The sequence below is a fragment of the Parasteatoda tepidariorum genome, chromosome 1, assembly GCF_043381705.1.
Source record: "Parasteatoda tepidariorum isolate YZ-2023 chromosome 1, CAS_Ptep_4.0, whole genome shotgun sequence".
Taxonomy (NCBI): Eukaryota; Metazoa; Arthropoda; class Arachnida; order Araneae; family Theridiidae; genus Parasteatoda; species Parasteatoda tepidariorum.
This window is the reverse complement of record NC_092204.1, coordinates 73,871,745-73,886,472: the sequence shown is the minus strand read 5'-3', so window position 1 is coordinate 73,886,472 and position 14,728 is coordinate 73,871,745. Positions and strand designations below refer to the sequence as shown.

At 29.2% G+C, this 14,728-nt stretch overlaps 1 protein-coding gene across 1 annotated transcript in view; it reads right to left on the bottom strand.

Annotated features, from left to right (window-relative positions):
* Positions 1-14,728, bottom strand: part of LOC107456354 (uncharacterized) — a gene marked incomplete in the record, with an annotated part of 165,582 nt that overhangs the window by 60,247 nt on the left and 90,607 nt on the right. Inside the window, 1 exon segment of the mRNA XM_071182299.1 lies at positions 13,587-13,816.

Genomic DNA, 14,728 nt, shown 5'->3' with positions numbered 1-14,728 from the left:
ATATATATATATAGATAGATATACACTTTTCTTATATTTAAACTTTACTCGGAATAAAAAAAAAAGCATTATAATTTTTATTGTATCATTTCAAATATTTGGCGGCACACAGAAGTGCCGCGGCACAGTGGCTGAGAATCACTGTTCTATTCGATAAAAATTATATTTTCGATAAAAGTTATCGAAATCACTACCTTATTCTCCTATTTTGGCAATTTTCTGAGCCCAGATAATGCAGCAAAAGATTAAGTTTTTAAATATTTTATAACCGTCGTTGAACAGTCGACCCAATTTTGGGTTTACGACTACTTATGTTCAACTCCGTAGCCTTATGAGTTTGAACTCGATCCAAAAGAAAACGGAACTTCTGGATCAAGTATTGGGAGACATTTGTCTTCGTGGAGGATTTTTTTGATGAACAGGAAAATCACCAACACTTCGGAAAATCTTTCATGGTAAGTCCAAAGGCAAGGAGACTCTAACCCATCATTCATCTACCACTGAAGATATTTATCGTCAGCACTGTGGTCAGTGGGAGCCCGGTGAGGAATTTGTATCGACAAGCCATCACTGAGATTCGAACCCAGTTCACCTCATTGGAAGGCGAACGCTTTATCCCCTGAGCCAAAACGGCTCAAGTTTTTAAATATTAAACAACTAGACCACTAACGCTAAGGAAGACTGTGGCTTTTTTCCATAATGACATTTTGCGCCATTTTCAGAACAGGCATAGACAGCATTGACTTAAGATAGGCTAAACTAGTCTTAACAGTCATGAGTAACAATAGCAAACTTACAACTGTTATGAAAATAGCATATTATTCGAAGAAAAAAAAGCGTCATTCCAGAACTCGAAACACCACGATATATCCTTTGGACTTGGACATGTAGTTTGTCGAAGTACCTGCCCGCGAATGCGGGCACCTTACTTCTTCATCTAATTGCTGGCCCTAGGGCAACTGAGACTAGTGGCTTTCAGAGAAAAGAGAATGAAGTTTACTAACATTGGTTAGCTGTCTATGGGTTAATTACCGGGAAAGTCCCTATAGTCATTGGCATGTTAAAGAAACAATGAATTGAAAAATAAATATGTACAGGATAATTTACAATAAGGTGAAAATACGATATATCCTGTTAAATCGGCTCTTTCTTATACCCCATTTACAAGAGGGCAGAAAAGAGGAGCCTGAAAAAAAGATAGACAAATTTACACCGTTCCTGAACTCTTATCTTACAAGGATAAGCGACAGCTGTTCAAAGACGATAATAAAATTGAGTAATAAAGAGGAGGAATTCAATGATCATTTTCTTTGTTTGAAATTAATATGTTTCTTAAAATGCTTTTCACACGGTCCATTATTTGAATGCTTGGCCCGATTATTCTAAGCTTTTTAAGAAAGATCTCCTTTGTGCATTAGTAAAAAATCTAATGACAATTTTCTGAATCTAAAATTACCACCGAATCGGTCGAGTCGGGTTCTTTCTGTCAAGATTTTGTTTTTGAGGGGGGAAAAAAGCCACGCTTTCCTCGATTTTAAAATTATGGTTTAAAAATGACATCTATTTTGTATTTAAAATTCAAGTAAAAATACATTGAAGGGTTCACTTTAACGAAAAAAATTTTGAGAAGGTTTTATAAAGGGTCCCAAATATCTCCTAAAATGATCCCTATTAATGCATCACAAAGATTTTTAAAATCCAATAAATCAATCTATGCCAAATACTTGGAATATTCAATAGTTTGGAATATTTTTAATATATTACATTATTTTATTTATATAATGATGATATATTAATTAAATATATTACATTATTTCATCTATATAATGATTATCTATATAACGATTAATTTCAGCTGTATAAAAATGCTTTTAAAAAGTGTCTCTTATGATTTCGAATCTGTTCGCAGGAAATACCAAATAGAAATATTTTGCGAATGTGTGAGCAGTCATTTAATTTGACTTAAGAGGAACTTCCCCGCTTTCCGCGGAACGCCATTTGAGAACCGCTGCTTTAAACCATGGCCACCAAGAGTAATTTTATTATTTCATAGCTGAATTAATAAAATTTTTCAGTCATATTTAAGAGAAAAATGTGATAGATTAATAAGTAAATTTTTTTAAATGTAGATCAGGAAGTCAGAATATGAGGACTTAATTTAACTGACCTCCGTACTGCACTATATTTTTCAAAAAGTCAAAATGGTTGATGAAAAACTGTGCAGTTCAAGTAGTAAAAACAAAATAAGTAGTTTCATTGTGAAATTGGTGCACATTAAGAGGTTAAACGGAGGAATTTTTTACAAAAAGGCTAATTAATCTATTCATTTTCATACAATTTTCAATAATTTTATCTTATTAAATTTTTTTATTTATTTTTATACTCAAAGTAGAAGTTAGTCGATTTACTAGACTTTTTTAAAAAAAAAAAAAATATTTAAAAAATTTAAGTTGGAAGTATTAAAAATAGAAATAGTTTGATGCATAATTCATACATATTTATTTTTATTTCTAAATATACCTTAAAAATTTTTTTTAATATGAATTTTAAATTTCTTGTAGACTAGTATGAATAGTACTAGTAGTACTAAGAATAATGTAAAATAAATAAAACAGTTAAATACAATCTCTTACATAGCAACAGTTTTTCGAACTTCCTTGCGCTGTGCGGTATTCTACAAAAACGGGGCCTTAATTGTAGTAAAAATTAAATTAAATAAATTAATAAATAAATTTTTCTATCCACATACTTCAAATTTGTAGTGTACTTCAATGAGTTCAAGTTCTATTATATTATTTAGTGTAATCATTATGTTATTATGAGTCTTATTAAATTATACAATTTACCAATACAAATAAATTTATTTTACCCACGTAAAACTTAAAAAAAGCATACAGTATATACTAGTAAAAGTATATAGTCCATCGAAGGTACTTTCAATAATCAAAGAAGTAAAGAAAGATTTGTAGATAAAATTTAAAGTTTTCGTATAACTAAATGATGAAGTAAATTTAGACTCTTAAACATTTTTCATCTAATATGTGCCAACCATTTAGTTGAAAATGATTTTTTTTTTAAAATTATAAGGCCCGCCGACGGCGATGCTTTGGGTGAGGTGTTCAACTGAATCATTTGTTTTACTGCGCAAAAAAGAAATTTGAAATTGCGAAGGTTTTATATACAGGGAGTACAGTGAAATAAGAAAAATTAACTTTCGATAATTAATTCAAGAATTATTAACTGCAGAAAAAAAAATACTATACGGATCGCTCTACAGTTCGCAGGAATATAACTACAGAGTTGAAAATTGGTATGCTGAAAAGGCCATATTTATTTATGAACTCAAAATAGGCTATGTTTATTTATGAAGAGTTATTTTTTTTATTTGTTTAAAATTCTAATTTGTTTAAAAGTTATAGAGATTTTTAAGTGCTTTTTTGAGAATTTTTTTCTCGACATTATATTTTGTTTTGTTGCACAAAATCTATAATAACAAGAGACTCGACATTACGAAGATGAATAGAAAAAAGTACAGAAAGTACAAAACAATAATAATTTTAGGATTCGAGTATTAAGTGTTTCCTCGATTTGTAGCCTACTGAAATGCAACTACGGAGTTGAAATTTGAAGTGCTGAAAGAGCCATTTTTAATTGTAAACTACTCAAATTTAAAGTGCTTTATCTTGATTTCCCCGCCCCTCTTTTGCTTTTAAAATCGATTTTGTTTTTATCCATTGCTGTCGAAAATTTATTCCCTCCCCACTCGATCTATACTTTTTTATTTTTTAGACTCTTGCTTTAAAAAATAAAGAATCAAAAGATAAAACATAAAAAATCAAAAGATCAAGTCTTTAGATGTCAATCAAAAGTAACAAAAAAAAGAAAGAAAAAATGGGAGAGAGATATTGATTAGATGTTCCTATATATAAATCTTAACATTTAAAGTGAAATATTTAAAAGAAAACTCATAAGAGAGCGAAAAAATCGTTCCATATTTGAATTGTTATAAGTCTCGTCAGCGAGTAAAATAACTTCTCATTCATTCCTTCTAATTGAGTATTCCTTAAGTTAATATTTTTTTCAAGTACGGATGATTATTTTTCAAATCAATGCAATCGTCACGATTAGCATATTAACGAAACGTTAGCCGCAATAATTGTATATTTCTTTTATATAAGGCTGTGTGCTTTTGTGGAAAAAATTGACTTTTAAGAAGAAAAAAAAAAGCAACGATGAAGTCATTACAGGAGTTGGTGAGCAGAGCAAGCAGACTCTTTTAGAATTTAAAAAATTCAATTACCTAAACTTAATATTATTAGCAACAGTCTCAATATTTACTTTGCACGCATTTAATTTCAGAATTGAAAAATTGTTTTTGTTACTATTTCACAGATAAATAAAGAAAGAACCAACGTTAAAATAATTACAAATGTTTAGAATAACAATAATTATATTTAAATAGAAATTTCAGTTTAGAGCAAAACGAAAAAAATTATCTCTTCACATTCATATTTTCTTCTATTGTATAGTTTTATTTGAGAGCTCTCATCTTCAAGAAATTTTAAATAGTAGACTGAATTAAATCGAAAAGTAATTATTATTTTAATTTTCATACTTCTTAAATTTAATTATTTTGTTTTGTTGTAATAGTTTGTAAGTACTTTTTGTTTATTTTGAAGTCCTTATAACTGCAATTAGAATTGTCTAAAGAATAATTTAAGTGTTCAGAGGAATCAGGATTTCTAGTAATGTAAGTTATAAACTTAAAAAGCTAAAAAAAATATTGTCTTTTACATAAAAGAATGAGGGCGTAATTAATTATTAGAATCTCTAAAGTTCTTTTTCTAATATTAGAATGTCTTCTTTAAAGCAACTTTACAAAGGTAGTTTCCAGCGAATCCTTTACTAACATTCAGTGTTGTATAGTTAACGAATATTTATTTTAGCAGAATAAAAAATGGAGTCTTAAGAAAACTAGGTTTATTCGCGGAAGAAATCGAAAAAAAAAAACTTGCCAAATCCGATTTATTTATTATGATTTAAGTTTTAATTACTTTTACTAAATTTCAAATATAGCTCAAATATCAAATTAAAATTCAGAACCAAATATAGTTATTTATTTAAATAACTATTCTGAATACTTTTTTGAACTATAAAATCAAAAATAGTTCAAATAAATATTCAGAATTAAGTCAAAATCAACATGCATATTTTATTTAATATTTGATTTTAAACGCCACCTGCAATTTCTTATTTACAATAATAATAATATTTTCATCAATACTTCAATTTAATTTTATTTTTAGGCTTTTGTCACATGTTTATCCAATGAATAAAAGTCTTGCTAAAGCAGCGTTATTTATTTATCAAACATGCAGAATAATGCTCAAAACATGCAGAATAATGTCAAAATTAAATATGTATATTTTGTTTACAAAGCATGCCTTTTTTTTAGATCATCACAATCGTGTTTCTATTCATAGAAATAAATATTTTATATATAAATAAAACTGGAATTTTTTTTTCACAAGATGAACTACGGATGTGAAACAAGATAAATCAAGAGAGTGAAACTTATTTGTTAAAATTGTTTTTCCAAGGCTTAGCCGCATAATTTTTTCCGCGAATAATATACTATTTTCATAATTCCTGTGAGTTAGCAACTGTTACTCGACTGTTAAGACAAGTTCAGCCTATCTAAGGCTAGCGCTATATAGGCTTATTCTGAGTTTTATCTGAGTTTCTGAGGCAAAACGCCAATATGGAGAAAAGCCAGAGTTTGGTGGAAATGAAAATCGTTTATGGTCTAATTTTTTAATATTTAAAAACTTATTCCAATGCTGAATTATCAGAGCTCATAAAAATTTGCAAAAACTGAGAATAAGGCAGTGATTTTGATAATTTTCTTCTATATGGAAAAAAATGTCATCAAATTCTGGATTTTTTATGCATACTGGACTTTAATAACAGTTTAACTTTTAAAATATTTCAACTATTTGTCCGTTCTAAAACCCAGAATATTCTTAACAAAAATATGATAATATATAGTTTTAAATCATCGTTTTGCTTCAAATGTAGGGCACTTAAACTGTGGCTTTTTCTTTCTTTTAATTTTCCTGGGCGACACGGCTTTGAAAAACCATGTTAAACAATGAAAATGGTTTAGATAGATTTCATGAAGCGCAGCTACGTTTTCTGAAAAACATGACTAACTCACTGAAAGTTTCAAGCGAAATGTAAAATTTCTCTATCCAAATAGAAAAATTATAATACAGTGAGAAATAGAAAAATTTAAAACTAACTAACAAACACGTTAGAAACTGTCCAACTAGATAGTTTTTAAAAATGGTAAGATTTTTCGCTTAAAAAATGTTTTATTAAAGACATACGATAACAATCTATGGACTATGATAACAATTTAGGAGACAGCATGGGCTTTATCGATTCGTTAGATATGGGGTATTAGCCCATTTGAAAATTGGGTACTTGCTTTTCAAGAAGAAGATAACGGATATCCACACATGTGACCTATGACATCAGCTCCAGCTGATAGCTTATAACCAAAATTGCGCTTTTAAAGTTGAGCTAAGCTTCGCCAAATAAATTAGAATGCTAATTAAATACACCTCCGTATCGCACATCGAATTTGCTGAAATATAATTATTTCTCTTCTACCTCTTTCAGTTAACTATATATATTATTGTAACCGTGATACATTTTTGCTTTGTGTACCTGGCAACTCGGGTGCATAATTAGTTTGTTTATGTTCTACATAGCCTCATGCCTGTTTTTGCGAAAAATATTTGATGAATGAATCGAAATCTTTGTGTAAGAATATAGAACGCCTCACTTAAGAGAATCGATAGCCAACGGGTTTACTCGAAATAGAATGGAAAGAACAGTAGCAAATAGCTATATGACACGAGGCAACCTAGTTGAAAGCAACTAGCGGTTTCGGTGAAGTTGAAACGTGTCATATGATGGTTGCCCGGTTGCTTTCAACTAGCAACTGAAGTTAAAACCTTTCAACTTTAGTGGAGCAACCAGATTAGTTGAAACGTGTCAATTTTGAAAGCAAACGAAAGAAATATTTTGCTTTTAAATCACTTTTTTTCTGTTCTAGTTCTTCTTTCAGCTATCAGCTCAACGTTTACTTCAAGTACATCGTCAATCAAGTACACCTACTTCAAGTACATCTTCCATGATAATTAAAAGAGCTTTTAGCAATAAACTTTATTGAAATACTATAATAGTCCAATACCAGTGCCGTTCTGGTATTGGACTATTCAGAGTTGGTGGAACAAGCGAAGGTTGTAACGTGTGATCACAAACGAGAAACCAAAAACCGGTTTCTTAACTTAGTTGTCTCCACTTGGTTGCCTAGTGTGATCAGCACTAAACGGAAACAAATGCCACGTTTCAACAACCAATCAGAATCGATATACCCACCCTACGTCACTTGCAGGTATCCTATAGCGGCGTAGAGATTCTCGGGTATCGTGTTCACAGTTTTAATTGTAAGGAAGTTTACGCATCTCAGTCGAGCAACTGATTATCAAAACAATCAAAGTCAGAGAACTCTGATTAATTTATAATTTAAATTAAACTTGTTTGAAAGACCACGCCTCTTCATTACCTCGATTCACACATATGGACCTTCGCTTCTTAGCTTCTAGTAAACAAGCGATAAGAATATTTACAGCTTTACCTTCACTGAAACATTTGTGGACGTTAAAATTTTTTGGGGTTTTCAATCGAAGCAGAATACGCAAGATATTGAAATAAAATTCTATATAAACAGCATTGATTTTCGAAAAATGACTATTCGTGCTCGAAAATGAAAGTAATTTTAAATATTACATATATTATATTCAGAAAATAACGTTATTTATTTTACTTAGTAGTTCTGTGATCAGCATGAAGCTTTTAAATTTAGATTCACTTTTTAATACATAGGACAATATTTTTCATTGCGATTAAATTTTTTAATATGTTCGCAATAGAATCCCAATATGTTAAAAAATATATTCGCAATATTATTTGCGAATATATTTTTTAATATATTCACAATACAATCCCAAGGACCACGTACCTTGGGATTGTATTGCGAAATTTATGTCCAGTGAAGTCGCATAGTATTATATTTTACAACTATTTAGGAATATTTTTATGAGCATTTTAATTAATTGTTTTTAATATTAAAGTACATACATACATTTAATAACTTTTAACTTTTTTTTTCTTTAGTTTTAAAATTTTACCCCCAAAAATTAAATATTTATTTATAATTAATGCTGAGATTATTTTCAATAATTATTTTTTTTGCTTGATTTGTATAATTAAATATAGTTTTGAAACTGATACTTCATGCAGTATAACATTATACTTAGATAAAATTTATATGTATTAATTTAATTTTTAAAGTTTTAAGTTATTTTTAATATTTTTTTTAATAATTATTAAATCTATTCATAATTGTATTTAATTAGATCATGGTATAACAACATACATGTTTGTTCTAACTTTAGGTGCAATTTAACATTTGAAATATTTATATTCTTTTAATTAGTTAAAACACGAGGTCCACGTTTGTGAACCTAAAATTATTAGCTCATGCTAGCAGTATAATTTATATTTTGTTTATCTTATTATAACTTATGGCAGTGAAATAAAAATTCGGAACTGCGAAATATTTTTTTCCTTTATACTTCAGTACTGAAGAAAATAATATAAAATACGCATAAGAAAACGAAAAATTGAAATCAAAAAATATTTTTTTCTTCATGAAAACACACACTGCAAACGCTACAGTAACAAAATCACTTAAAATAAATTTCCTCAAGACTTTCTTTGAACTGAAATGACATTTAATTTTTAGAAAATTCCAGTGTTTTTCGAAGATGTAATTATGAAAAAAAAAAAATGATTATTAGCTCATATTAAACTGTTAGTTTGTTGTTAAGTAGTAACTAGCAAATTAATAGTAAAGTAGCAAGTTTAAAGTAACATTTTTTCAGCCTGATAATAAATTCAATTTAAAATAAGTTTTGTTTCCAGTTTAAGGCTCTTTGGCGAAGAACGCTCGTCAAATTAAAAAAAAAAGAAGCAACATAAGCAGTTTTTATCAGATCTAAAATGATAATTTGAAGTTCATTCACTTCAAAATATAATATTCTTGTCAAATATTGCGACCCTAACTCCAAATTGGCGACATTTTTGTTCAATCTATAGCAGTACTTAGTCCTATTTGAAATATTTAATTGGCTCACATAATGAGGCCTTAGCAAGCGGAGGGCGGCATGTGGAAATTTGGCGACAAAAACGAAGCAATTGGCGACAATGAGTAAAGGTCAATAAACTAAATAATAATGGAGGAAAAAGAAGCTTATTTGTTTTACCTACTTTCAATAATGTCCTTTTATGCATCCTTTTTAAACACTAAATCATGCTGTTAGATATACCAGTTACATCTGCTTGACTTTCACTACCTCCTGTTTCCTTTGTTCCCCTACCGAAAAGTGTAATCAATATCTGCCCCGATCAAAGATATAAATACTCCATCCTACTTCTTTTTCGAACAAGTCTGAAGGAAGATAGAATATCCGACTCGTTTTCGTTACAATGACGAAATCGGTGACAAGAAAGGGAAGAATAGAACATCACGGCTCGGGAATGTGAGAATATTAGAACTTTTCTTCCAATGTTATTTGTTCTTGAGTGTTCCTCGGCAGTTGTTCGAAATTATTGGATTTTAGACGATTCGATAACTATAATTTTGGACACGAGAAATAATTTTTTTTTTGCTGAAATAAAGAAAAACGAAATTCTGTTTCTGTCTGAACAATTTATTTATTATTACATTTTATATCTCAATTCGTACCCGGCATTTTTCGCTTATTATGACGTAGGGTTTTTCCTTTCCCTAAAAAGAACTGGGAAGTAATATTTGTAACATACTTTTTTTTTAATAACAAGATCCTTTATACTTAACCAGCTTAATACATGCGTGAAGAATAATAATAAAAAAATGCATGTTTATATTAAAACGTAATAAAAACTACAATAGCGGAACACTAAAATAATCCACTAAGGCAGTGTTTCCCAAACTTATGACTTTTGTGTACCCTTTCCAAATTTATCATAACGCTGTGCACCACTAATAAAAAAATTTATGTATTTTTAACTATAAAAAGAATTGAACTAAAGTTAAAAATCATAACTTGCTGTTGACACCACTAATTATTAACTGTTAACTCTGCAAAATATAGCCAATAGAAAAATACGTAATCGTAAATTTTCATGGCTAGCTTTGTTCTTAAACAAAAATTTTCGAAATTTTCGTTAGTTGCAAGATATTTCGAATAAGAACGTGTAGCCCCGCTAAACTGTTCCCGTACCCCTGGGGGTACGCGTACCACACTTTGGGAAACACTGCACTAAGGCATCGGTTACCATTTTTTTCCGGTTTTGGAACCCTAAATGAACGAGCTTTTTCTGGCGGAACTTTAGTATTATGTATGAAAAAAATTCATTAGCAGTTGTGAATATATCAATAAAAAAAAGTCTAAATATACCAACTATTAATATAAAATTTTTAAATTAACGATTCAGATATAAAAAATAAAAAAATTTAATTGCTCATAATGCTATGAGATTTCACTTGATTACTAAACGTTGTCATAAATTTCGCTATGCGTACCACATATGTGGACCTGCATGTTTTTGACTGCATTATTTTTAAATATTAAATAAAAGTTGTGATGGCCTTATTACTATCACTGGTCACCCATTGGTCAAATGCTTTTTCCTCTCTGGATTGACTCCGTTGAACGCCACAACATTTCATATCATGGGTTGCAAAAACTGTCTCAATTGATGCTTGTCGTCGGATTGGTTTTCGAATCCTGCCTATGTACGTGTTTCAAGACGTCGCAAAATACTTTTTCTTCTTCAGCATTCATATTCATATTAAAATCACAGTCAAGCCAGTAATTATACATTAATAATAAAAAGAATATAGAAATTCTTTAAATTATTATTATGTAAATACATTAAAAATGCCTGCTAGTGAAAATAAAAAGAGCAGTGGTTGCCATAGCAACGCATGTGTTGCCACTCACATTAAGTTTATCATTTCCGTCATGTTTTCTTTTAGTTAATTTTGTATTACATTATCTTTTGAGTTTGTGAATTTGGCAATTGGGTATAATATAGCCTACGTCACAGGTTGTGTTGTTCCTACTAAATTTAACCCATGAACGGCATTTTCTGCGAGCCTAACTTAGAGCCACAAATAAACAAACGAAGTGTTCGATCGTTTAAATAGCTGCTCGCCAGATTTTATTGTATTATAAAGAAAAGTTATTGAAACTAAATGCAACTAAATAAACAACAACAAATAAAACAAATAACAACTACTAATAACAATAGCTGAATAAACAACAACTAAATTCCATTCGTTTAGCATTGCGTCATATGTTGTTCCTACTAAATCGAAGTAGTTGTGTTTTTTTCATATTATACCCAATTATATTTTAGGTTCTTTTTTATGCTTATAATATTAAGTAAGAGAACCTATGATAGGTTACGTTTAAAGGAATTTTATACGATTTTCATCTTTATGATGTACAATTATGCATCCAACAAACTTGTAAATAATATATTATGTAATTAAACCTATTATTCCGTGTGTTGTATTGTAAAATAAAGTAATTAGAAGCAAAAGATTCTCGAGTCATAACAGCATGCAATGACGACACGTGCGCACAGTTTACTCTTGAACACGAGGGGCTCTATTGAACACAGTTGAAAAGTGTGTTGACGTCACCAAATCCAAACCAAGACACATTTTGCCAATGGGTTAAAAAAAAAAAACTAAATTATTTTAAAGTATTTAAAATGAAGAATGAAAGGATTATTTTAATAAATTAGTTCTCGCTGTATGCTGAAAATGAACAAACTAAGCTGAATTATTGTTTTCAGAAAAGAAATGTCCTAAACGTTGAACAGTCAATAACGAAACGTAATTCCTCATTTTTGAATTTTTTTATAAATGCACATTCTTTTCATAATTTATTCAATATATTGTTATAAAAATACTTGGCTGCTTTTTTTCATTGGTCATTTATATAAATAGGTTCATATAACAAGCGAACCAATACTAGAACCTCTCATTTACGTTTATTAAACGTCTCGGAAACGTTTTAGGCGGTGCAAAGTAAAATTATTGAATTGTTGTAAAATAGAAAGCAAACTAATATTTTTAAAAAGCAAAACGAAAAAAATAAATAAATAAATAAATAAACAAAACGGGTATAAATGGTATGTAAATCACGAAAGACATGCTAGTCATTTTTTGGATATAGTACTATGTTTAGAAGCCTACATAAATGAACTATTTTGTGTTCTTATGCATTACATTATTCCTAACAATTCCAAAAATTTTCTAAGTTTTATGACATAATGCATATTTTATGAAATACTCAACAAAATTATTTTTTTTCATTGTGAAAATGCTATGCACATCAAACATTGCTGTAAAATATAATCGTTTTGATTAAGCAATTTTATATCCAGATTAAATTCGAGTAGAAGTGTCTAGTACGCATGGAATCTGGAATATCACAGGGAATAGATAGATGGAAGGATGAATTACAATCTCGTTGTGGTAAAATGTAAATTAGCATCAAACATCCTATTCGTTCAGGTGACAGGCTCGTGCAGATAAAATCTATAACAGGACATTCCTGATACACGGGAAAACAATTACCAAAATGTAATTTAGAGAGCAGCAAACGATATCAGTAAGTTTGACTTGTGATCGGATAAGGTACTCATGAAAGTTTAATGGCGATCGTCTGCGAGTTGTAGGTAAAATTGTTCGCCAGTTCTATTAAATCAAACATGATTCTTAATAGCATAATATTTTAGCCTATTCTATGATTTATCTATCATATCTAATTAATCGAACGAAGTATAAAAATAAGGTTTGATAGCAGTAATACAGGAAAAAAAAAAATCAAAGCTTTGTAGAAAAGGAAACTAACTACTAGTAGAAGCAAAATGTTCGGTTTAATAAAAACTAACTAGATTGCAATTCTTTCAATAAATTCAAGATGGCTAACATTCCGACAAAACCAAGTTAATTCTCTAAAATTTCCAGACAAAATTCTGAAAAATTTAATCAGTTTTCATTATTAATGAAGTTCTTTTTTAATTCAAAAACACATACATTAAGAACTTCTGCTAATTTTTTTTTTTTTGAAACTAAGATTGTTCATTATTTATAAAGTTTTCGGGCTTTAAACATAATAAAAAAGCATTTTGATAATTTTAATTTAATGAATAAACTATTAATATCCTTACAGATTTAAATCGATTTTCGAAAATGTTTATTATTCTAATATTTTAATAAATTGTTTCAAAGAAAGTGCTTGCTTCACAGTGAGTCAAAATAACAAAATTATTGATTAGATACTGTTGATTTTCTAAGAACTCTTGACAGATTGGTTACCCTGGAATTAAACTTAATGCGCAGCTTAATAACTTGCATCATATTTCTGAAGAATGCAGTATTAAGATCTTACCTGCTTGTTTTTGTTAATCCTTTAGTAGTGTGTACGTTCCAATTGTTGGTCACACTTTTTGTTGTTTTTGTAATCTCTTTGAAGTTAGTGTACTTTTTTCTTAGTTTTCACCAAGGCACAACTTTATGATTCAGTAATTGATTGACCACAAACTTTATGCAACAACAAATGCACTTCACACCACATTTACCAATTACGTCAATTCAACTGAAATATCCCTCCGCGCTTACCTGAAAGGAGAAAATAGTGACTGTTATTATCAAAACGAAGTAACATATAAAAGTAATGCAAAAACTTTATGAACAGACTGTTAATAAACGAGGAAATGTGCAGGCAATAAGAAGGGATAGCATGAATAAGTCATTGAATTTTAAAATTTTTGCAATTTTTAATTTTTTTCAAAAAAAAGAAGAAAAAAATAGCTAGTATTATTTTATCTATTTACTTGTTTTAAAATCTCCATACATTCTCCAAATCTCCATAAGAAGGTAATTCTCATCTTACCATTTCGTGCATTTTCATTGGACAGAAAAATCACATGGCATGTTTTTTAATGTATGAAGGAGATCTGATTGTCTTTGGCTGTCATCATAAAATTAATAAAAGTTATAGCGGTAATAACCAGAAAATTATTTGTTTATGGCTTATTTAACAGCATTTACCCGTAATATTTATTTAGTAAGATTATTATATATACTAATAATATTATATTATATATTAATAATATTATATATAATATAATATATTATTCTATGCATTATATTTATAATACATATTACATAATAATATTATTCCTTTCTAAAGACTATTCGCGATCGCAACGCTCGAGTACGCCGTCTAGCGGGAGACTGTAAATATCAGACATTAATTTATCACGTTTTCATTTAGTTCCATCAAAGTCATTGACTGAATCAGACGCCATTTTTTAGCAGCAAATAAGAAACAAAATTTCCCTAAGGAAAAGGCCGAAGAACTTGAAAAAAATCTCCAGAATATTAGTAAATCTTTCAGGAACAGAACACGCCAAACATTTGAAGAAAAATTCCTCAATAATTTTTAATTTCTATTATCAACAAACTTGCAACTGATGACTTCCGATTTCGGATACTGTTACAGATGTGTGTATTAAGGTAAAATGCATT